The 21,819-nt window shown below is 34.4% G+C and overlaps 18 non-coding genes across 18 annotated transcripts; all 18 read left to right on the top strand.

Annotated features, from left to right (window-relative positions):
* Positions 1-73: 73 nt before the first annotated feature.
* On the top strand, positions 74-146 carry TRNAT-CGU (transfer RNA threonine (anticodon CGU)). Its single transcript has one exon. It is a non-coding gene; the product is annotated as a tRNA-Thr (tRNA).
* A 1,965-nt stretch (positions 147-2,111) lies between these two features.
* TRNAT-CGU (transfer RNA threonine (anticodon CGU)) lies at positions 2,112-2,184 on the top strand. The gene has a single exon. It is a non-coding gene; the product is annotated as a tRNA-Thr (tRNA).
* Positions 2,185-3,131: 947 nt separating this feature from the next.
* On the top strand, positions 3,132-3,204 carry TRNAT-CGU (transfer RNA threonine (anticodon CGU)). Its single transcript has one exon. It is a non-coding gene; the product is annotated as a tRNA-Thr (tRNA).
* A 946-nt stretch (positions 3,205-4,150) lies between these two features.
* TRNAT-CGU (transfer RNA threonine (anticodon CGU)) lies at positions 4,151-4,223 on the top strand. Its single transcript has one exon. It is a non-coding gene; the product is annotated as a tRNA-Thr (tRNA).
* Positions 4,224-4,656: 433 nt separating this feature from the next.
* On the top strand, positions 4,657-4,730 carry TRNAT-AGU (transfer RNA threonine (anticodon AGU)). The gene has a single exon. It is a non-coding gene; the product is annotated as a tRNA-Thr (tRNA).
* Positions 4,731-5,759: 1,029 nt separating this feature from the next.
* On the top strand, positions 5,760-5,832 carry TRNAT-CGU (transfer RNA threonine (anticodon CGU)). Its single transcript has one exon. It is a non-coding gene; the product is annotated as a tRNA-Thr (tRNA).
* Positions 5,833-6,779: 947 nt separating this feature from the next.
* On the top strand, positions 6,780-6,852 carry TRNAT-CGU (transfer RNA threonine (anticodon CGU)). The gene has a single exon. It is a non-coding gene; the product is annotated as a tRNA-Thr (tRNA).
* Positions 6,853-7,287: 435 nt separating this feature from the next.
* On the top strand, positions 7,288-7,361 carry TRNAT-AGU (transfer RNA threonine (anticodon AGU)). The gene has a single exon. It is a non-coding gene; the product is annotated as a tRNA-Thr (tRNA).
* A 438-nt stretch (positions 7,362-7,799) lies between these two features.
* On the top strand, positions 7,800-7,872 carry TRNAT-CGU (transfer RNA threonine (anticodon CGU)). The gene has a single exon. It is a non-coding gene; the product is annotated as a tRNA-Thr (tRNA).
* A 434-nt stretch (positions 7,873-8,306) lies between these two features.
* TRNAT-AGU (transfer RNA threonine (anticodon AGU)) lies at positions 8,307-8,380 on the top strand. The gene has a single exon. It is a non-coding gene; the product is annotated as a tRNA-Thr (tRNA).
* Positions 8,381-9,837: 1,457 nt separating this feature from the next.
* Positions 9,838-9,910, top strand: TRNAT-CGU (transfer RNA threonine (anticodon CGU)). Its single transcript has one exon. It is a non-coding gene; the product is annotated as a tRNA-Thr (tRNA).
* Positions 9,911-10,344: 434 nt separating this feature from the next.
* On the top strand, positions 10,345-10,418 carry TRNAT-AGU (transfer RNA threonine (anticodon AGU)). The gene has a single exon. It is a non-coding gene; the product is annotated as a tRNA-Thr (tRNA).
* A 438-nt stretch (positions 10,419-10,856) lies between these two features.
* Positions 10,857-10,929, top strand: TRNAT-CGU (transfer RNA threonine (anticodon CGU)). The gene has a single exon. It is a non-coding gene; the product is annotated as a tRNA-Thr (tRNA).
* Positions 10,930-11,363: 434 nt separating this feature from the next.
* TRNAT-AGU (transfer RNA threonine (anticodon AGU)) lies at positions 11,364-11,437 on the top strand. Its single transcript has one exon. It is a non-coding gene; the product is annotated as a tRNA-Thr (tRNA).
* Positions 11,438-13,913: 2,476 nt separating this feature from the next.
* TRNAT-CGU (transfer RNA threonine (anticodon CGU)) lies at positions 13,914-13,986 on the top strand. The gene has a single exon. It is a non-coding gene; the product is annotated as a tRNA-Thr (tRNA).
* A 434-nt stretch (positions 13,987-14,420) lies between these two features.
* TRNAT-AGU (transfer RNA threonine (anticodon AGU)) lies at positions 14,421-14,494 on the top strand. Its single transcript has one exon. It is a non-coding gene; the product is annotated as a tRNA-Thr (tRNA).
* A 1,965-nt stretch (positions 14,495-16,459) lies between these two features.
* On the top strand, positions 16,460-16,533 carry TRNAT-AGU (transfer RNA threonine (anticodon AGU)). Its single transcript has one exon. It is a non-coding gene; the product is annotated as a tRNA-Thr (tRNA).
* A 945-nt stretch (positions 16,534-17,478) lies between these two features.
* On the top strand, positions 17,479-17,552 carry TRNAT-AGU (transfer RNA threonine (anticodon AGU)). The gene has a single exon. It is a non-coding gene; the product is annotated as a tRNA-Thr (tRNA).
* Positions 17,553-21,819: the final 4,267 nt, after the last annotated feature.

Below are 21,819 nucleotides of genomic sequence, written 5' to 3'. Positions count from 1 at the left end.
AAGACACTTTAACACAGGCACAGAATTTGATCACCAATACTAAATTAATGATCCCTTCTGTATCACTAAAAAAGGTGCTGTGGCTAAGTGGTTAAAGCGCCTGTCTCGTAAACAGGAAATCCTGAGTTCAAATCTCAGCAGCACCTTATTATTGGTCCTTACATGTAAAAATAATTTTCATCACGCAAATGTTTAATACATTTTAAAAAGAAAAGTGTTGTTCTGTGAACATTAGAATGGGTCATCTTAAATTGAAAAACAAAAAAACATGGTATTGTGAAGATTTTCAAAGTAATGCTTTGAATGAAAAAGGGAAAAAAGAGTGACAAAGAGCAAAATAGAGATAAAAAATCATTCTAGAGTTGAATTCAAGTAATGCATTCTTAAAGAAGGCATAATTAAAACATTTATGAACAGGATAAGCAATATATCAATGAGGTGTTTATCAATAGGATCAGTATCCTCGTCTAAACTATTTGAGTAGTACGTTTTCTGAACTGAGAAATGATTATGAAAGTGAAAAACTCAGGTTTCTCTTGAACACCATATGGCAAACTGTTCCTCAAAACTTTTTCAAGAGGGTGCTGTGCCTTAGCTGATTAAAGCGCCTGTCTAGTTAACAGGAGATGCTGAGTTCAAATCTCAGCAGTGCCTTGCTTTCCTCATTCTTAAATAAAAAATTATTTTCATTAAGTCGTCCTGCGATTCAATTAAAATAGAAAAGTCTGATTATCTTTCGGTTGAACAGATCATCTTAAACCTAATAAAAACGGAAAGTGTTTTCAATATTATAGTAACAATACTGTGATTGCAAAAATCAAAAAGGTATTTCAATGAGCAAGAGGCAGATGAAATATAACCCTAGATTTGAGCAATATTGATGAATATATGTAAAACACTTATTTATGAACTATTCAAAATATGGGATTGAGTTTAAAATGTGTTCTTTTTTAATACAACATAGCTATTCTTGTTTACAGATTAGGAATCCTTGCTTGTTTAACATTAGAATACATATTAAGACACTTTAACACAGGCATAGAATTTGATCACCAATACGAAATTAATGATCCCTTCTATATCACTAAAGTAGGTGCTGTGGCTAAGTGGTTAAAGTGCCTGTCTCGTGAACAGGAAATTCTGAGTTCAAATCTCAGCAACACCTTATTATTGGTCCTTACATGTAAAAATAATTTTCATCACGCAAATGTTTAATACATTTTAAAAAGAAAAGTGTTGTTCTGTGAACATTAAAATGGGTCATCTTAAATTGAAAACCAAAAAACGTGGTATTGTGAAGATTTTCAAAGTAATGCTTTGAATGAAAAAGGGAAAAAAGAGTGACAAAGAGCAAAATAGAGATAAAAAATCATTCTAGAGTTGAATTCAAGTAATGCATTCTTAAAGAAGGCATGATTAAAACATTTATGAACAAGATAAGCAATATATCAATGAGGTGTTTATCAATAGGATCAGTATCCTCGTCTAAAGTAGTTGAGTAGAGCGTTTTCTGAACTGAGAAATGATTATGAAAGTGAAAAACTCAGGATTCTCTTGAACACCATATGGCAAACTGTTCCTTAAAACATTTTCAAGAGGGTGCTGTGGCTTAGCTGGTTAAAGCGACTGTCTAGTAAACAGGAGATCCTGAGTTCAAATCTCAGCAGTGCCTTGCTTTCCTCATTCTTAAATAAAAAAATATTTTCATTAAGTCGTCCTGCGATTCAATTAAATTAGAAAAGTCTGATTTATCTTTCGGTTGAACAGATCATCTTAAACCTAATAAAAACTGAAAGTGTTTTCAATATTATAGTAACAATACTGTGATTGCAAAAATCAAAAAGGTATTTCAATGAGCAAGAGGCAGATGAAATATAACCCTAGATTTGAGCAATATTGATGAATATATGTAAAACACTTATTTATGAACTATTCAAAATATGGGATTGAGTTTAAAATGTGTTCTTTTGTAATACAACATAGCTATTCTTGTTTACAGATTAGGAATCCTTGCTTGTTTAACATTAGAATACATATTAAGACACTTTAATACAGGCACAGAATTTGATCACCAATACTAAATTAATGATCCCTTCTGTAACACTAAAATAGGTGCTGTGGCTAAGTGGTTAAAGCGCCTGTCTCGTAAACAGGAAATCCTGAGTTCAAATCTCAGCAGCACCTTATAATTGGTCCTTACATGTAAAAATAATTTTCATCACGCAAATGTTTAATACATTTTAAAAAGAAAAGTGTTGTTCTGTGAACATTAGAATGGGTCATCTTAAATTGAAAAACAAAAAAACCTGGTATTGTGAAGATTTTCAAAGTAATGCTTTGAATGAAAAAGGGAAAAAAGAGTGACAAAGAGCAAAATAGAGATAAAAAATCATTCTAGAGTTGAATTCAAGTAATGCATTCTTAAAGAAGGCATAATTAAAACATTTATGAACAGGATAAGCAAAATATCAATCAGGTGTTTATCAATAGGATCATTATCCTCGTCTAAAGTAGTTGAGTAGAGCGTTTTCTGAACTGAGAAATGATTATGAAAGTGAAAAACTCAGGATTCTCTTGAACACCATATGGCAAACTGTTCCTTAAAGCATTTTGAAGAGGGTGCTGTGGCTTAGCTGGTTAAAGCGCCTACCTAGTAAACAAGAGATCCTGAGTTCAAATCTCAGCAGTGCCATGCTTTCCTCATTCTTAAATAAAAAACTATTTTCATTAATTCGTCCTGCGATTCAATTCAATTAGAAAAGTCTGATTTATCTTTCGGTTGAACAGATCATCTTAAACCTAATAAAAACTGAAAGTGTTTTAAATATAATAGTAACTATACTGTGATTGCAAAAATCAAAAAGGTATTTTAATGAGCAAGAGGCAGATGAAATATAACCCTAGATTTGAGCAATATTGATGAATATATGTAAAACACTTATTTATGAACTATTCAAAATATGGGATTGCGTTTAAAATGTGTTCTTTTGTAATACAACATAGCTATTCCTGTTTACAGATTAGGAATCCTTGCTTGTTTAACATTAGAATACATATTAAGACACTTTAACACAGGCACAGAATTTGATCACCAAAACTAAATTAATTATCCCTTCTGTATCACTAAAATAGGTGCTGTGGCTAAGTGGTTAAAGCGCCTGTCTCGTAAACAGGAAATCCTGAGTTCAAATCTCAGCAGCACCTTATTATTGGTCCTTACATGTAAAAATAATTTTCATCACGCAAATGTTTAATACATTTTAAAAAGAAAAGTGTTGTTCTGTGAGCATTAGAATGGGTCATCTTAAATTGAAAAACAAAAAAACCTGGTATTGTGAAGATTTTCAAAGTAATGCTTTGAATGAAAAAGGGAAAAAAGAGTGACAAAGAGCAAAATAGAGATAAAAAATCATTCTAGAGTTGAATTCAAGTAATGCATTCTTAAAGAAGGCATAATTAAAACATTTATGAACAGGATAAGCAATATATCAATGAGGTGTTTATGAATAGGATCAGTATCCTCGTCTAAACTATTTGAGTAGTGCGTTTTCTGAACTGAGAAATGATTATGAAAGTGAAAAACTCACGTTTCTCTTGAACACCATATGGCAAACTGTTCCTTAACACATTTTCAAGAGGGTCCTGTGGCTTAGCTGGTTAAAGCGCCTGTCTAGTAAACAGGAGATCCTGAGTTCAAATCTCAGCAGTGCCTTGCTTTCGTCATTCTTAAATAAAACATTATTTTCATTAAGTCGTCCTGCGATTCAATTAAATTAGAAAAGTCTGATTTATCTTTCGGTTGAACAGATCATCCTAAACCTAATAAAAACTGAAAGTGTTTTCAATATTATAGTAACAATACTGTGATTGCAACATCAAAAAGGTATTTCATTGAGCAAGAGGCATATGAAATATAACCCTAGATTTGAGCAATATTGATGAATATATGTAAAACACTTATTTATGAACTATTCAAAATATGGGATTGAGTTTAAAATGTGTTCTTTTTTAATACAACATAGCTATTCTTGTTTACAGATTAGGAATCCTTGCTTGTTTAACATTAGAATACATATTAAGACACTTTAACACAGGCACAGAATTTGATCACCAATACTAAATTAATGATCCCTTCTGTATCACTAAAGTAGGTGCTGTGGCTAAGTGGTTAAAGCGCCTGTCTCGTAAACAGGAAATCCTGAGTTCAAATCTCAGCAGCACCTTATTATTGGTCCTTACATGTAAAAATAATTTTCATCACGCAAATGTTTAATACATTTTAAAAAGAAAAGTGTTGTTCTTTGAACATTAGAATGGGTCATCTTAAATTGAAAAACAAAAAAACGTGGTATTGTGAAGATTTTCAAAGTAATGCTTTGAATGAAAAAGGAAAAAAGAGTGACAAAGAGCAAAATAGAGATAAAAAATCATTCTAGAGTTGAAATCAAGTAATGCATTCTTAAAGAAGGCATAATTAAAACATTTATGAACAGGATAAGCAATATATCAATGAGGTGTTTATCAATAGGATCAGTATCCTCGTCTAAAGTAGTTGAGTAGAGCGTTTTCTGAACTGAGAAATGATTATGAAAGTAAAAAACTCAGGATTCTCTTGAACACCATATGGCAAACTGTTCCTTAAAGCATTTTCAAGAGGGTGCTGTGGCTTAGCTGGTTAAAGCGCCTGTCTAGTAAACAGGAGATCCTGAGTTCAAATCTCAGCAGTGCCTTGCTTTCCTCATTCTTAAATAAAAAACTATTTTCATTAATTCGTCCTGCGATTCAATTCAATTAGAAAAGTCTGATTTATCTTTCGGTTGAAGAGATCATCTTAAACCTAATAAAAACTGAAAGTGTTTTCAATATTATAGTAACAATACTGTGATTGCAAAATCAAAAAGGTATTTCAATGAGCAAGAGGCAGATGAAATATAAGGGTGGGCGTAGTTCGCGAAGTAGCGCTTCGCGAAGCTACGCAAAGTGAAGTTCGCACTACGCGAGCTACGCGTAGCACTTCGCGAACTGCGTAGTAACATGTTCGCACTGTGCAAGATGTTGTTTTCAATGATTGCACAGTGCGGACAAGCAACCGGCACTGTGCAATCATTGAAAATGGCATCTTGCACAGTGCGAGCTGTAGTTTTCTGCTGCTCGAGTAGATTTTTACTCGAGCTGCAGCTTTCTCAACGCGAACTGGTAGTTTCTCATCGCGAGCGGTCGCGAGCATACGCGACCCCTCGCAATGAGAAACCTGACCTCCTCGCGTTGGGAATCTCGCCGGGAGGTTTATTTTCCATGCTCGCGATCGCGAACAAGGAAAAAGTCTCGCCAGGATGTCATTTTGCTTGCTCGCGGTCGCCAACTTGACGTTGAGGACCGCGAGCAAGCAAAAAATGACCGCAGCACTACGCAACACTACGCTACGCGTGTTCGCACTGTGCTACGTGCAGTTCGCGTAGTGCGAAGTAGCGCGAACTTCGCAAACTACGCGAGCGTAGCGTAGTGCTTCGCCCAGGCCTAAATATAACCCTAGATTTGAGCAATATTGATGAATATATGTAAAACACTTATTATGAACTATTCAAAATATGGGATTGAGTTTAAAATGTGTTCTTTTTTAATACAACATAGCTATTCTTGTGTATAGATTAGGAATCCTTGCTTGTTTAACATTAGAATACATATTAAGAAACTTTAACACAGGCACAGAATTTGATCACCAATCCTAAATTAATGATCTCTTCTATATCTCTAAAGTAGGTGCTGTGGCTAAGTGGTTAAAGCGCCTGTCTCGTAAACAGGAAATCCTGAGTTCAAATCTCAGCAGCACCTTATTATTGGTCCTTACATGTAAAAATAATTTTCATCACGCAAATGTTTAATACATTTTAAAAAGAAAAGTGTTGTTCTGTGAACATTAGAATGGGCCATCTTAAATTGAAAAACAAAAAAACCTGGTATTGTGAAGATTTTCAAAGTAATGCTTTGAATGAAAAAGGGAAAAAAGAGTGACAAAGAGCAAAATAGAGATAAAAAATCATTCTAGAGTTGAATTCAAGTAATGCATTCTTAAAGAAGGCATAATTAAAACATTTATGAACAGGATAAGCAATATATCAATGAGGTGTTTATGAATAGGATCAGTATCCTCGTCTAAACCATTTGAGTAGTGCGTTTGCTGAACTGAGAAATGATTATGAAAGTGAAAAACTCAGTTTTCTCTTGAACACCATATGGCAAACTGTTCCTTAACGCATTTTCAAGAGGGTGCTGTGGCTTAGCTGGTTAAAGCGCCTGTCTAGTAAACAGGAGATCCTGAGCTCAAATCTCAGCAGTGCCTTGCTTTCCTCATTCTTAAATCAAAAATTATTTTCATTAAGTCGTCCTGCGATTCAATTAAATTAGAAAAGTCTGATTTATCTTTCGGTTGAACAGATCATCTTAAACCTAATAAAAACTGAAAGTGTTTTCAATATTATAGTAACAATACTGTGATTGCAAAAATCAAAAAGGTATTTCAATGAGCAAGAGGCAGATGAAATATAACCCTAGATTTGAGCAATATTGATGAATATATGTAAAACACTTATTTATGAACTATTCAAAATATGGGATTGCGTTTAAAATGTGTTCTTTTGTAATACAACATAGCTATTCCTGTTTACAGATTAGGAATCCTTGCTTGTTTAACATTAGAATACATATTAAGACACTTTAACACAGGCACAGAATTTGATCACCAATACTAAATTAATGATCCCTTCTGTATCACTAAAATAGGTGCTGTGGCTAAGTGGTTAAAGCGCCTGTCTCGTAAACAGGAAATCCTGAGTTCAAATCTCAGCAGCACCTTATTATTGGTCCTTACATGTAAAAATATTTTTCATCACGCAAATGTTTAATACATTTTTAAAAAGAAAAGTGTTGTTCTGTGAACATTAGAATGGGTCATCTTAAATTGAAAAACAAAAAAACCTGGTATTGTGAAGATTTTCAAAGTAATGCTTTGAATGAAAAAGGGAAAAAAGAGTGACAAAGAGCAAAATAGAGATAAAAAATCATTCTAGAGTTGAATTCAAGTAATGCATTCTTAAAGAAGGCATAATTAAAACATTTATGAACAGGATAAGCAATATATCAATGAGGTGTTTATGAATAGGATCAGTATCCTCATCTAAACTATTTGAGTAGTGCGTTTTCTGAACTGAGAAATGATTATGAAAGTGAAAAACTCAGGTTTCTCTTGAACACCATATGGCAAACTGTTCCTTAAAGCATTTTCAAGAGGGTGCTGTGGCTTAGCTGGTTAAAGCGCCTGTCTAGTAAACAGGAGATCCTGAGTTCAAATCTCAGCAGTGCCTTGCTTTCGTCATTCTTAAATAAAACATTATTTTCATTAAGTCGTCCTGCGATTCAATTAAATTAGAAAAGTCTGATTTATCTTTCGGTTGAACAGATCATCTTAAACCTAATAAAAACTGAAAGTGTTTTCAATATTATAGTAACAATACTGTGATTGCAAAATTAAAAAGGTATTTCAATGAGCAAGAGGCAGATGAAATATGACCCTAGATTTGAGCAATATTGATGAATATATGTAAAACACTTATTTATAAACTATTCAAAATATGGGATTGAGTTTAAAATGTGTTCTTTTTTAATACAACATAGCTATTCTTGTTTACAGATTAGGAATCCTTGCTTGTTTAACATTAGAATACATATTAAGACACTTTAACACAGGCACAGAATTTGATCACCAATACTAAATTAATGATCCCTTCTGTATCTCTAAAGTAGGTGCTGTGGCTAAGTGGTTAAAGCGCCTGTCTCGTAAACAGGAAATCCTGAGTTCAAATCTCAGCAGCACCTTATTATTGGTCCTTACATGTAAAAATAATTTTCATCACGCAAATGTTTAATACATTTTAAAAAGAAAAGAGTTGTTCTGTGAACATTAGAATGGGTCATCTTAAATTGAAAAACAAAAAAACGTGGTATTGTGAAGATTTTCAAAGTAATGCTTTGAATGAAAAAGGGAAAAAAGAGTGACAAAGAGCAAAATAGAGATAAAAAATCATTCTAGAGTTGAAATCAAGTAATGCATTCTTAAAGAAGGCATAATTAAAACATTTATGAACAGGATAAGCAATATATCAATGAGGTGTTTATCAATAGGATCAGTATCCTCGTCTAAAGTAGTTGAGTAGAGCGTTTTCTGAACTGAGAAATGATTATGAAAGTGAAAAACTCAGGAGTCTCTTGAACACCATATGGCAAACTGTTCCTTAAAGCATTTTCAAGAGGGTGCTGTGGCTTAGCTGGTTAAAGCGCCTGTCTAGTAAACAGGAGATCCTGAGTTCAAATCTCAGCAGTGCCTTGCTTTCCTCATTCTTAAATAAAAAATTATTTTCATTAAGTCGTCCTGCGATTCAATTAAATTAGAAAAGTCTGATTTATCTTTCGGTTGAACAGATCATCTTAAACCTAATAAAAACTGAAAGTGTTTTCAATATTATAGTAACAATACTTTGATTGCAAAAATCAAAAAGCTATTTCAATGAGCAAGAGGCAGATGAAATATAACCCTAGATTTGAGCAATATTGATGAATATATGTAAAACACTTATTTATGAACTATTCAAAATATGGGATTGAGTTTAAAATGTGTTCTTTTGTAATACAACATAGCTATTCTTGTTTACAGATTAGGAATCCTTGCTTGTTTAACATTAGAATACATATTAAGACACTTTAACACAGGCACAGAATTTGATCACCAATACTAAATTAATGATCCCCTCTGTATCACTAAAAAAGGTGCTGTGGCTATGTGGTTAAAGCGCCAGTCTCGTAAACAGGAAATCCTGAGTTCAAATCTCAGCAGCACCTTATTATTGGTCCTTACATGTAAAAATAATTTTCATCACGCAAATGTTTAATACATTTTAAAAAGAAAAGTGTTGTTCTGTGAACATTAGAATGGGTCATCTTAAATTGAAAAACAAAAAAACATGGTATTGTGAAGATTTTCAAAGTAATGTTTTGAATGAAAAAGGGAAAAATGAGTGACAAAGAGCAAAATAGAGATAAAAAATCATTCTAGAGTTGAATTCAAGTAATGCATTCTTAAAGAAGGCATGATTAAAACATTTATGAACAAGATAAGCAATATATCAATGAGGTGTTTATGAATAGGATCAGTATCCTCGTCTAAAGTAGTTGAGTAGAGCGTTTTCTGAACTGAGAAATGATTATGAAAGTGAAAAACTCAGGATTCTCTTGAACACCATATGGCAAACTGTTCCTTAAAGCATTTTCAAGAGGGTGCTGTGGCTTAGCTGGTTAAAGGGCCTGTCTAGTAAACAGGAGATCCTGAGTTCAAATCTCAGCAGTGCCTTGCTTTCCTCATTCTTAAATAAAAAACTATTTTCATTAATTCGTCCTGCGATTCAATTAAATGAGAAAAGTCTGATTTATCTTTCGGTTGAAGAGATCATCTTAAACCTAATAAAAACTGAAAGTGTTTTCAATATTATAGTAACAATACTGTGATTGCAAAATCAAAAAGGTATTTCAATGAGCAAGAGGCAGATGAAATATAACCCTAGATTTGAGCAATATTGATGAATATATGTAAAACACTTATTATGAACTATTCAAAATATGGGATTGAGTTTAAAATGTGTTCTTTTTTAATACAACATAGCTATTCTTGTTTATAGATTAGGAATCCTTGCTTGTTTAACATTAGAATACATATTAAGAAACTTTAACACAGGCACAGAATTTGATCACCAATCCTAAATTAATGATCTCTTCTATATCACTAAAGTAGGTGCTGTGGCTAAGTGGTTAAAGCGCCTGTCTCGTAAACAGGAAATCCTGAGTTCAAATCTCAGCAGCACCTTATTATTGGTCCTTACATATAAAAATAATTTTCATCACGCAAATGTTTAATACATTTTAAAAAGAAAAGTGTTGTTCTGTGAACATTAGAATGGGCCATCTTAAATTGAAAAACAAAAAAACCTGGTATTGTGAAGATTTTCAAAGTAATGCTTTGAATGAAAAAGGGAAAAAAGAGTGACAAAGAGCAAAATAGAGATAAAAAATCATTCTAGAGTTGAATTCAAGTAATGCATTCTTAAAGAAGGCATAATTAAAACATTTATGAACAGGATAAGCAATATATCAATGAGGTGTTTATTAATAGGATCAGTATCCTCATCTAAACTATTTGAGTAGTGCGTTTTCTGAACTGAGAAATGATTATGAAAGTGAAAAACTCAGGTTTCTCTTGAACACCATATGGCAAACTGTTCCTTAAAGCATTTTCAAGAGGGTGCTGTGGCTTAGCTGGTTAAAGCGCCTGTCTAGTAAACAGGAGATCCTGAGTTCAAATCTCAGCAGTGCCTTGCTTTCGTCATTCTTAAATAAAACATTATTTTCATTAAGTCGTCCTGCGATTCAATTAAATTAGAAAAGTCTGATTCATCTTTCGGTTGAACAGATCATCTTAAACCTAATAAAAACTGAAAGTGTTTTCAATATTATAGTAACAATACTGTGATTGCAAAATTAAAAAGGTATTTCAATGAGCAAGAGGCAGATGAAATATGACCCTAGATTTGAGCAATATTGATGAATATATGTAAAACACTTATTTATAAACTATTCAAAATATGGGATTGAGTTTAAAATGTGTTCTTTTTTAATACAACATAGCTATTCTTGTTTACAGATTAGGAATCCTTGCTTGTTTAACATTAGAATACATATTAAGACACTTTAACACAGGCACAGAATTTGATCACCAATACTAAATTAATGATCCCTTCTGTATCACTAAAGTAGGTGCTGTGGCTAAGTGGTTAAAGCGCCTGTCTCGTAAACAGGAAATCCTGAGTTCAAATCTCAGCAGCACCTTATTATTGGTCCTTACATGTAAAAATAATTTTCATCACACAAATGTTTAATACATTTTAAAAAGAAAAGAGTTGTTCTGTGAACATTAGAATGGGTCATCTTAAATTGAAAAACAAAAAAACGTGGTATTGTGAAGATTTTCAAAGTAATGCTTTGAATGAAAAAGGGAAAAAAGAGTGACAAAGAGCAAAATAGAGATAAAAAATCATTCTAGAGTTGAAATCAAGTAATGCATTCTTAAAGAAGGCATAATTAAAACATTTATGAACAGGATAAGCAATATATCAATGAGGTGTTTATCAATAGGATCAGTATCCTCGTCTAAAGTAGTTGAGTAGAGCGTTTTCTGAACTGAGAAATGATTATGAAAGTGAAAAACTCAGGAGTCTCTTGAACACCATATGGCAAACTGTTCCTTAAAGCATTTTCAAGAGGGTGCTGTGGCTTAGCTGGTTAAAGCGCCTGTCTAGTAAACAGGAGATCCTGAGTTCAAATCTCAGCAGTGCCTTGCTTTCCTCATTCTTAAATAAAAAATTATTTTCATTAAGTCGTCCTGCGATTCAATTAAATTAGAAAAGTCTGATTTATCTTTCGGTTGAACAGATCATCTTAAACCTAATAAAAACTGAAAGTGTTTTCAATATTATAGTAACAATACTTTGATTGCAAAAATCAAAAAGGTATTTCAATGAGCAAGAGGCAGATGAAATATAACCCTAGATTTGAGCAATATTGATGAATATATGTAAAACACCTATTTATGAACTATTCAAAATATGGGATTGAGTTTAAAATGTGTTCTTTTGTAATACAACATAGCTATTCTTGTTTACAGATTAGGAATCCTTGCTTGTTTAACATTAGAATACATATTAAGACACTTTAACACAGGCACAGAATTTGATCACCAATACTAAATTAATGATCCCTTCTGTATCACTAAAAAAGGTGCTGTGGCTATGTGGTTAAAGCGCCTGTCTCGTAAACAGGAAATCCTGAGTTCAAATCTCATCAGCACCTTATTATTGTTCCTTACATGTAAAAATAATTTTCATCACGCAAATGTTTAATACATTTTAAAAAGAAAAGTGTTGTTCTGTGAACATTAGAATGGGTCATCTTAAATTGAAAAACAAAAAAACATGGTATTGTGAAGATTTTCAAAGTAATGCTTTGAATGAAAAAGGGAAAAAAGAGTGACAAAGAGCAAAATAGAGATAAAAAATCATTCTAGAGTTGAATTCAAGTAATGCATTCTTAAAGAAGGCATAATTAAAACATTTATGAACAGGATAAGCAATATATCAATGAGGTGTTTATCAATAGGATCAGTATCCTCGTCTAAACTATTTGAGTAGTACGTTTTCTGAACTGAGAAATGATTATGAAAGTGAAAAACTCAGGTTTCTCTTGAACACCATATGGCAAACTGTTCCTCAAAACTTTTTCAAGAGGGTGCTGTGCCTTAGCTGATTAAAGCGCCTGTCTAGTAAACAGGAGATCCTGAGTTCAAATCTCAGCAGTGCCTTGCTTTCCTCATTCTTAAATAAAAAATTATTTTCATTAAGTCGTCCTGCGATTCAATTAAAATAGAAAAGTCTGATTATCTTTCGGTTGAACAGATCATCTTAAACCTAATAAAAACTGAAGGTGTTTTCAATATTATAGTAACAATACTGTGATTGCAAAAATCAAAAAGGTATTTCAATGAGCAAGAGGCAGATGAAATATAACCCTAGATTTGAGCAATATTGTTGAATATATGTAAAACACTTATTTATGAACTATTCAAAATATGGGATTGAGTTTAAAATGTGTTCTTTTGTAATACAACATAGCTATTCTTGTTTACAGATTAGGAATCCTTGCTTGTTTAACATTAGAATACATATTAAGACACTTTAACACAGGCATAGAATTTGATCACCAATACTAAATTAATGATCCCTTCTGTATCACTAAAATAGGTGCTGTGGCTAAGTGGGTAAAGCGCCTGTCTCGTAAACAGGAAATCCTGAGTTCAAATGTCAGCAGCACCTTATTATTGGTCCTTACCTGTAAAAATAATTTTCATCACGCAAATGTTTAATACGTTTTAAAAAGAAAAGTATTGTTCTGTGAACATTAGAATGGGTCATCTTAAATTGAAAAACAAAAAAACGTGGTGTTGTGAAGATTTTCAAAGTAATGTTTTGAATGAAAAAGGGAAAAATGAGTGACAAAGAGCAAAATAGAGATAAAAAATCATTCTAGAGTTGAATTCAAGTAATGCATTCTTAAAGAAGGCATGATTAAAACATTTATGAACAAGATAAGCAATATATCAATGAGGTGTTTATGAATAGGATCAGTATCCTCGTCTAAAGTAGTTGAGTAGAGCGTTTTCTGAACTGAGAAATGATTATGAAAGTGAAAAACTCAGGATTCTCTTGAACACCATATGGCAAACTGTTCCTTAAAGCATTTTCAAGAGGGTGCTGTGGCTTAGCTGGTTAAAGGGCCTGTCTAGTAAACAGGAGATCCTGAGTTCAAATCTCAGCAGTGCCTTGCTTTCCTCATTCTTAAATAAAAAACTATTTTCATTAATTCGTCCTGCGATTCAATTAAATGAGAAAAGTCTGATTTATCTTTCGGTTGAAGAGATCATCTTAAACCTAATAAAAACTGAAAGTGTTTTCAATATTATAGTAACAATACTGTGATTGCAAAATCAAAAAGGTATTTCAATGAGCAAGAGGCAGATGAAATATAACCCTAGATTTGAGCAATATTGATGAATATATGTAAAACACTTATTATGAACTATTCAAAATATGGGATTGAGTTTAAAATGTGTTCTTTTTTAATACAACATAGCTATTCTTGTTTATAGATTAGGAATCCTTGCTTGTTTAACATTAGAATACATATTAAGAAACTTTAACACAGGCACAGAATTTGATCACCAATCCTAAATTAATGATCTCTTCTATATCACTAAAGTAGGTGCTGTGGCTAAGTGGTTAAAGTGCCTGTCTCGTAAACAGGAAATCCTGAGTTCAAATCTCAGCAGCACCTTATTATTGGTCCTTACATGTAAAAATAATTTTCATCACGCAAATGTTTAATACATTTTAAAAAGAAAAGTGTTGTTCTGTGAACATTAGAATGGGCCATCTTAAATTGAAAAACAAAAAAACCTGGTATTGTGAAGATTTTCAAAGTAATGCTTTGAATGAAAAAGGGAAAAAAGAGTGACAAAGAGCAAAATAGAGATAAAAAATCATTCTAGAGTTGAATTCAAGTAATGCATTCTTAAAGAAGGCATAATTAAAACATTTATGAACAGGATAAGCAATATATCAATGAGGTGTTTATGAATAGGATCAGTATCCTCATCTAAACTATTTGAGTAGTGCGTTTTCTGAACTGAGAAATGATTATGAAAGTGAAAAACTCAGGTTTCTCTTGAACACCATATGGCAAACTGTTCCTTAAAGCATTTTCAAGAGGGTGCTGTGGCTTAGATGGTTAAAGCGCCTGTCTAGTAAACAGGAGATCCTGAGTTCAAATCTCAGCAGTGCCTTGCTTTCCTCATTCTTAAATAAAAAATTATTTTCATTAAGTCGTCCTGCGATTCAATTAAATTAGAAAAGTCTGATTTATCTTTCGGTTGAACAGATCATCTTAAACCTAATAAAAACTGAAAGTGTTTTCAATATTATAGTAACAATACTTTGATTGCAAAAATCAAAAAGGTATTTCAATGAGCAAGAGGCAGATGAAATATAACCCTAGATTTGAGCAATATTGATGAATATATGTAAAACACTTATTTATGAACTATTCAAAATATGGGATTGAGTTTAAAATGTGTTCTTTTGTAATACAACATAGCTATTCTTGTTTACAGATTAGGAATCCTTGCTTGTTTAACATTAGAATACATATTAAGACACTTTAACACAGGCACAGAATTTGATCACCAATACTAAATTAATGATCCCTTCTGTATCACTAAAAAAGGTGCTGTGGCTATGTGGTTAAAGCGCCTGTCTCGTAAACAGGAAATCCTGAGTTCAAATCTCATCAGCACCTTATTATTGTTCCTTACATGTAAAAATAATTTTCATCACGCAAATGTTTAATACATTTTAAAAAGAAAAGTGTTGTTCTGTGAACATTAGAATGGGTCATCTTAAATTGAAAAACAAAAAAACATGGTATTGTGAAGATTTTCAAAGTAATGCTTTGAATGAAAAAGGGAAAAAAGAGTGACAAAGAGCAAAATAGAGATAAAAAATCATTCTAGAGTTGAATTCAAGTAATGCATTCTTAAAGAAGGCATAATTAAAACATTTATGAACAGGATAAGCAATATATCAATGAGGTGTTTATCAATAGGATCAGTATCCTCGTCTAAACTATTTGAGTAGTACGTTTTCTGAACTGAGAAATGATTATGAAAGTGAAAAACTCAGGTTTCTCTTGAACACCATATGGCAAACTGTTCCTCAAAACTTTTTCAAGAGGGTGCTGTGCCTTAGCTGATTAAAGCGCCTGTCTAGTAAACAGGAGATCCTGAGTTCAAATCTCAGCAGTGCCTTGCTTTCCTCATTCTTAAATAAAAAATTATTTTCATTAAGTCGTCCTGCGATTCAATTAAAATAGAAAAGTCTGATTATCTTTCGGTTGAACAGATCATCTTAAACCTAATAAAAACTGAAGGTGTTTTCAATATTATAGTAACAATACTGTGATTGCAAAAATCAAAAAGGTATTTCAATGAGCAAGAGGCAGATGAAATATAACCCTAGATTTGAGCAATATTGTTGAATATATGTAAAACACTTATTTATGAACTATTCAAAATATGGGATTGAGTTTAAAATGTGTTCTTTTGTAATACAACATAGCTATTCTTGTTTACAGATTAGGAATCCTTGCTTGTTTAACATTAGAATACATATTAAGACACTTTAACACAGGCATAGAATTTGATCACCAATACTAAATTAATGATCCCTACTGTATCACTAAAATAGGTGCTGTGGCTAAGTGGGTAAAGCGCCTGTCTCGTAAACAGGAAATCCTGAGTTCAAATGTCAGCAGCACCTTATTATTGGTCCTTACCTGTAAAAATAATTTTCATCACGCAAATGTTTAATACGTTTTAAAAAGAAAAGTATTGTTCTGTGAACATTAGAATGGGTCATCTTAAATTGAAAAACAAAAAAACGTGGTGTTGTGAAGATTTTCAAAGTAATGTTTTGAATGAAAAAGGGAAAAATGAGTGACAAAGAGCAAAATAGAGATAAAAAATCATTCTAGAGTTGAATTCAAGTAATGCATTCTTAAAGAAGGCATGATTAAAACATTTATGAACAAGATAAGCAATATATCAATGAGGTGTTTATGAATAGGATCAGTATCCTCGTCTAAAGTAGTTGAGTAGAGCGTTTTCTGAACTGAGAAATGATTATGAAAGTGAAAAACTCAGGATTCTCTTGAACACCATATGGCAAACTGTTCCTTAAAGCATTTTCAAGAGGGTGCTGTGGCTTAGCTGGTTAAAGTGCCTGTCTAGTAAACAGGAGATCCTGAGTTCAAATCTCAGCAGTGCCTTGCTTTCCTCATTCTTAAATAAAAAACTATTTTCATTAATTCGTCCTGCGATTCAATTAAATGAGAAAAGTCTGATTTATCTTTCGGTTGAACAGATCATCTTAAACCTAATAAAAACTGAAAGTGTTTTCAATATTATAGTAACAATACTGTGATTGCAAAATAAAAAAGGTATTTCAATGAGCAAGAGGCAGATGAAATATGACCCTAGATTTGAGCAATATTGATGAATATATGTAAAACACTTATTTATAAACTATTCAAAATATGGGATTGAGTTTAAAATGTGTTCTTTTTTAATACAACATAGCTATTCTTGTTTACAGATTAGGAATCCTTGCTTGTTTAACATTAGAATACATATTAAGACACTTTAACACAGGCACAGAATTTGATCACCAATACTAAATTAATGATCCCTTCTGTATCACTAAAGTAGGTGCTGTGGCTAAGTGGTTAAAGTGCCTGTCTCGTGAACAGGAAATCCTGAGTTCAAATCTCAGCGACACCTTATTATTGGTCCTTACATGTAAAAATAATTTTCATCACGCAAATGTTTAATACATTTTAAAAAGAAAAGTGTTGTTCTGTGAACATTAAAATGGGTCATCTTAAATTGAAAAACAAAAAAACGTGGTATTGTGAAGATTTTCAAAGTAATGCTTTGAATGAAAAAGGGAAAAAAGAGTGACAAGGAGCAAAATAGAGATAAAAAATCATTCTAGAGTTGAATTCAAGTAATGCATTCTTAAAGAAGGCATGATTAAAACATTTATGAACAAGATAAGCAATATATCAATGAGGTGTTTATCAATAGGATCAGTATCCTCGTCTAAAGTAGTTGAGTAGAGCGTTTTCTGAACTGAGAAATGATTATGAAAGTGAAAAACTCAGGATTCTCTTGAACACCATATGGCAAACTGTTCCTTAAAGCATTTTCAAGAGGGTGCTGTGGCTTAGCTGGTTAAAGCGCCTGTCTAGTAAACAGGAGATCCTGAGTTCAAATCTCAGCAGTGCCTTGCTTTCCTCATTCTTTTTTTTTTTTAAGTTTGAAAGAAAAATTTTATTGAGACAAATAAAGGTATCCATATTACAGGGAATAACAATAAATACATATCAAGGTAATCCATTGACAAAGAGCAAAAAGAAAACGACAATTTCATGCCATCACATTATAATCGACTTATACTGCATAAAAATAAAAGACAAACTCATGAGTAGAAGATATGCTAGTAATGCATAGAAAATGAACCAAAACAGTATTAAAAGTTTGGAAATAAATCTGGGAACGTGTAGGGGGTTCATGGGGGCTTCAAGACCTCAGGGTGGGACGGCTTTATCTGAGAGGATTTTTTGGCACACATGTCGAGGAAAAATGTAACAGGGGACCACAGTTCTAGACGTTTCGTTGCCAACTTCACGGGATATACAAAAGAGGTGTCCAGTCTGTGATTATGGCAGATTACATACCACCACGCCTTATAGGAGATTTTAGTGGAGTCCTTCCAGTTAACCGTGATCTGCTGAAACGCAGCCGCTAATAACAGATCAACAATTTTAGTTTTACCTGGGACATTCTCCCAGCATGGTGCGAGACTCCCCAAGAAAATATGAGGGATAGAAAAAGGAAATGCAGTGTCAAAAATCAAGTTTATTTGGGACCAAACTCGCTCCCAAAAGCTCTGCACAAGTGGGCATAAAAACAGCGCATGAAATATGTCAGCGTTTGGGGACGAACATGACCAGCACGTGTCTGGAGTAGATGCGAATCTTTTGCTCAAAGCACTCGGTGTAAGTAGAATACGATTATACACAAAAAATAACGTTTGTGTGAGGTTTGCTGCCCTGGAGGATTTACGCAGCTTGAGCCAGATATTATTCCAAAGAGAAAGTGGCCATGAAAGTTGAAAATCGCGCTCCCAAGCTTCCTCCACCTTAGATTTCTGTCTAGGAGCACCTGCCCCTTGCAAATGTTTGTATATGCTAGAAGCCGAGGGTTTAGACTTAAGTAGGGAGGAGAGTTGTGAGGGAGAAGTCTGAGAAGCGGGGACCTGAGGCAAAGCAGATAGGTGATCAAACCTATCCAACACAGCCAATTTGAGCAGAGGATATTTATGCGCGAATGAGGCAGGCAAGTCAAAACGTTGTTTGAGCAGGTGAAAGGACATAAACTTTGAGTCTGAGAAAAGCTGGTGTACCCATGCTAAACCCTTTCGATGCCAGGTTTTCCAAAAGAATGGTTTGCCGCGAATAGTCAAGTCTTTATTATGCCAGATTGTTGAACTTAGGAAGTGGTCAATCGAATCTGGAGAAGAAGGAGGAGAGGGCAACAGGAGCTTGGAAGTCAGTTTAATTATAGGAGAGGACACCGCCTGCGGTTTACGTGAAAATGAAAGGTATTCAGGGAAGGAGAAAGGAGAGAGGTAAAGACGCTCTATCCTAAGCCATAGAGGGCAATTCTCCGAGGGGTCAAGCAACCAAAGTGAGGCTTGTCGTAGAAGGAAAGCTTTTTGATAAACCTGAAAATCAGGAAAATTAACTCCTCCCTCAGCTTTTGGGCGAATCAACTTAGCTAATGACATACGAGGTCGCTTTGAATTCCACAAGAAGGAAGAGAGGGCGGAATTAATTTTTTTGAAGAATTTGACCGGAATGGGGACTGGAATGTTGGATATGGTGTATAGTACAATGGGTGCAAGCATCATCTTTATGGTGTCTAGCCGACCCCACCACGATAAGTACAGTGGATGCCACCTGGCCGTTAAATCAGTAATTTTTTGTAGACATTTGTTTAGACATAGCGCTACTGTGTCGGATATTGAGGGAGTGATATACATGCCTAGGTATCTAATATGAGAGGGGCTCCACGTAAAATTTGAGGCGCTGAAATCCGCTTTAAAAGTGTACTTGGTCAGGGGGAGAATCTCACACTTATCGCTATTCAATTTGTAGCCAGAGATTTTGGAATATGCCTGTACATCTGTCAAAAAGGCAGGAACAGAAACATTAGGATTGGACATGAAAAGCAAAATGTCGTCTGCATAGGCAGCTAATTTAAGGTGAATGTTCGCTGATTGAAAGCCGAATAAATTTGGGTTTTGGCGAAGCTTAGAGAGAAAGGGCTCCAAAGCTAGATTAAAAAGAAAAGGGGAGAGAGGACAACCCTGACGGATTCCTCTGCCCAAATCAAAATATGAGGATATCAGACCATTGGCGCAAATAGCCGCACGCGGGTTGGAATAAAGGAGAGAGATCAAGGACACAAACTTGGGACCGAAACCAAACCAACGAAGAGTATGAAACAAGTACTTCCATTCGACTCTATCAAACGCCTTCTCGGCGTCGAGCGCTATTGCCGCTAGGGGGTGCTTCAAGGACGAGGATTTGGTCAAGACGTCAAAGAGAAGTCTCGTATTGTCCGTGATAAATCTGCCTTTAACAAAGCCCGATTGTTCCGCTTCTAGTAAGTCAGGTAAGTAGGAGTCAAGACGTATGGCTAGGGCTTTTGAGAAGATCTTATAATCTATATTGACCAAAGAAATAGGCCTATAATTTTTGCAGTGTCTATGGTCTTTCCCTTCCTTCGGTATCAAATATATGTGTGCTTCCGAAAAGGTGCCTGAAGAACACCCCAGTGTGTTAAAGGAGGCTATGAGGGAATGCAACTTGGGTAATAAAAGCTTAGAAAAGTGTTGGAAGAACTCTACTGTAAAGCCATCAGGCCCCGGCGCCTTATCTTTCTTGAGCAGCTGGAGTGCCGCTGACAATTCTTGGTGCGTTAGATCGGATTCCAGGAGAGTGAGATCCGACTGATGGCAGGGAGGAGTCTGAAGTGATGAAAAAAACTGGGAGAGAGAGTCCTCAGAGGGCTGCGATTCCGAGGTATATAGGGATTTATAAAATAGGGAGAATTCGTTCAGAATATCCGAATCTTTAAATTTTAAATCCAGGCGTTCATCATAAATAGACTCAATATTGAGTCTGTTCTGTTTAACTTTCAGATAGTTAGCCAGAATCTTTCCTGCCTTGTTTTTGCCCCCATAAAATTTAGCACTGGACTTTAATAAGTACAAAGAAGCATCCTCCGTAGATTTTTTGTTAAATGCTAATTTGGCGTTGATGAGGGCCGTGAGGGATTGACTCGAGTGCGAGGTGTAAAAGGAGTGTTCCAGTGTCTTGATGTCCCGTAAAAGGTCAGCAGTAAATTTGCGGGAAAGTTTCCGCCTCTTTGCAACAAAGCCAATCACGAAATCTCTCGCTGAGGCCTTGAAAGCATCCCAAATGGTGGAGAAGGGCATGGATTGGTCAGTATTAAACGCAAAAAACTCTTCAAAAAAAGTAGTAAAAGCAGCGGTAAATTTCGGGTCCAGAAGGAGGGTGTTGTTAAAGCGCCACCTCTTAGGACCTGTGGCTCGAGGGAGAATTTCGAATACAATTGACACAGGGGCATGGTCTGATAGCAGTATAGGGCCAATTTCTGCTTGCGTAAGGGTTTGTGAGATAGAATGAGAAACAAAAATGTAGTCGATTCTTGACTGGGTATGATGAGAGGGGGAATAAAAGGTGTACTCCCTGGTGGTTGGATTACAGAGACGCCAGGCGTCAAAGAGTTGGTGTTGGGAGATAACTCGCACAAATGATTTCTGGGGTTTATTGGGGATATAAGGGACTTTGGAGTTTCTATCTATAAAGGGGTCAAAAACCTGATTACAATCACCAGCAAAAATAAAATTATCTTCCAAACCAAGGGCAATCTGAGCTGCTAAGGTGGACCAGAAGGATGGTTCTCCGCACGTTGGGGCGTATACATTAAACAGAGATATAGGAACCCCTTTAAAGGACAATTTGACATTTAACCACCGTCCATTAACATCTGAATTCTGAGATAATAATGTAAACGAAAGAGATTTACGGCAAAGAATCATCACACCATTCCGTTTGCCATCCCCAGGAGAGAAAAAGACCTCCCCCACCCAGCCCCTTTTCAGCTTTAACGATTCATCAGCGGAGAGATGAGTCTCTTGCAAAAAGACAATGTCCGCATTTAATTTGGCCAGATGGGTTAAGATCCTTTGCCGTTTAATAGGAGAATGTAAACCCCTAACGTTCCAAGTAACTAGTTTCAAAGACATGAGCAATCACAAGTAAAACAGAATGCAGTTAGAAAGCAAAAAGTCAATGCAGTACAAAATCCGTAGAAAATGGAAAAAATGTATGGCACAAAAGAGATCTTCTGATTAAAGAGAGGGACAGAGGAAAGAGACAGAGCAAGGATTGAGAAGAGAG

The sequence above is a fragment of the Triturus cristatus genome, chromosome 8 (genome assembly GCF_964204655.1).
Source record: "Triturus cristatus chromosome 8, aTriCri1.1, whole genome shotgun sequence".
NCBI lineage: Eukaryota > Metazoa > Chordata > Amphibia > Caudata > Salamandridae > Triturus > Triturus cristatus.
This window is presented reverse-complemented; position numbering and strand designations above follow the sequence as displayed.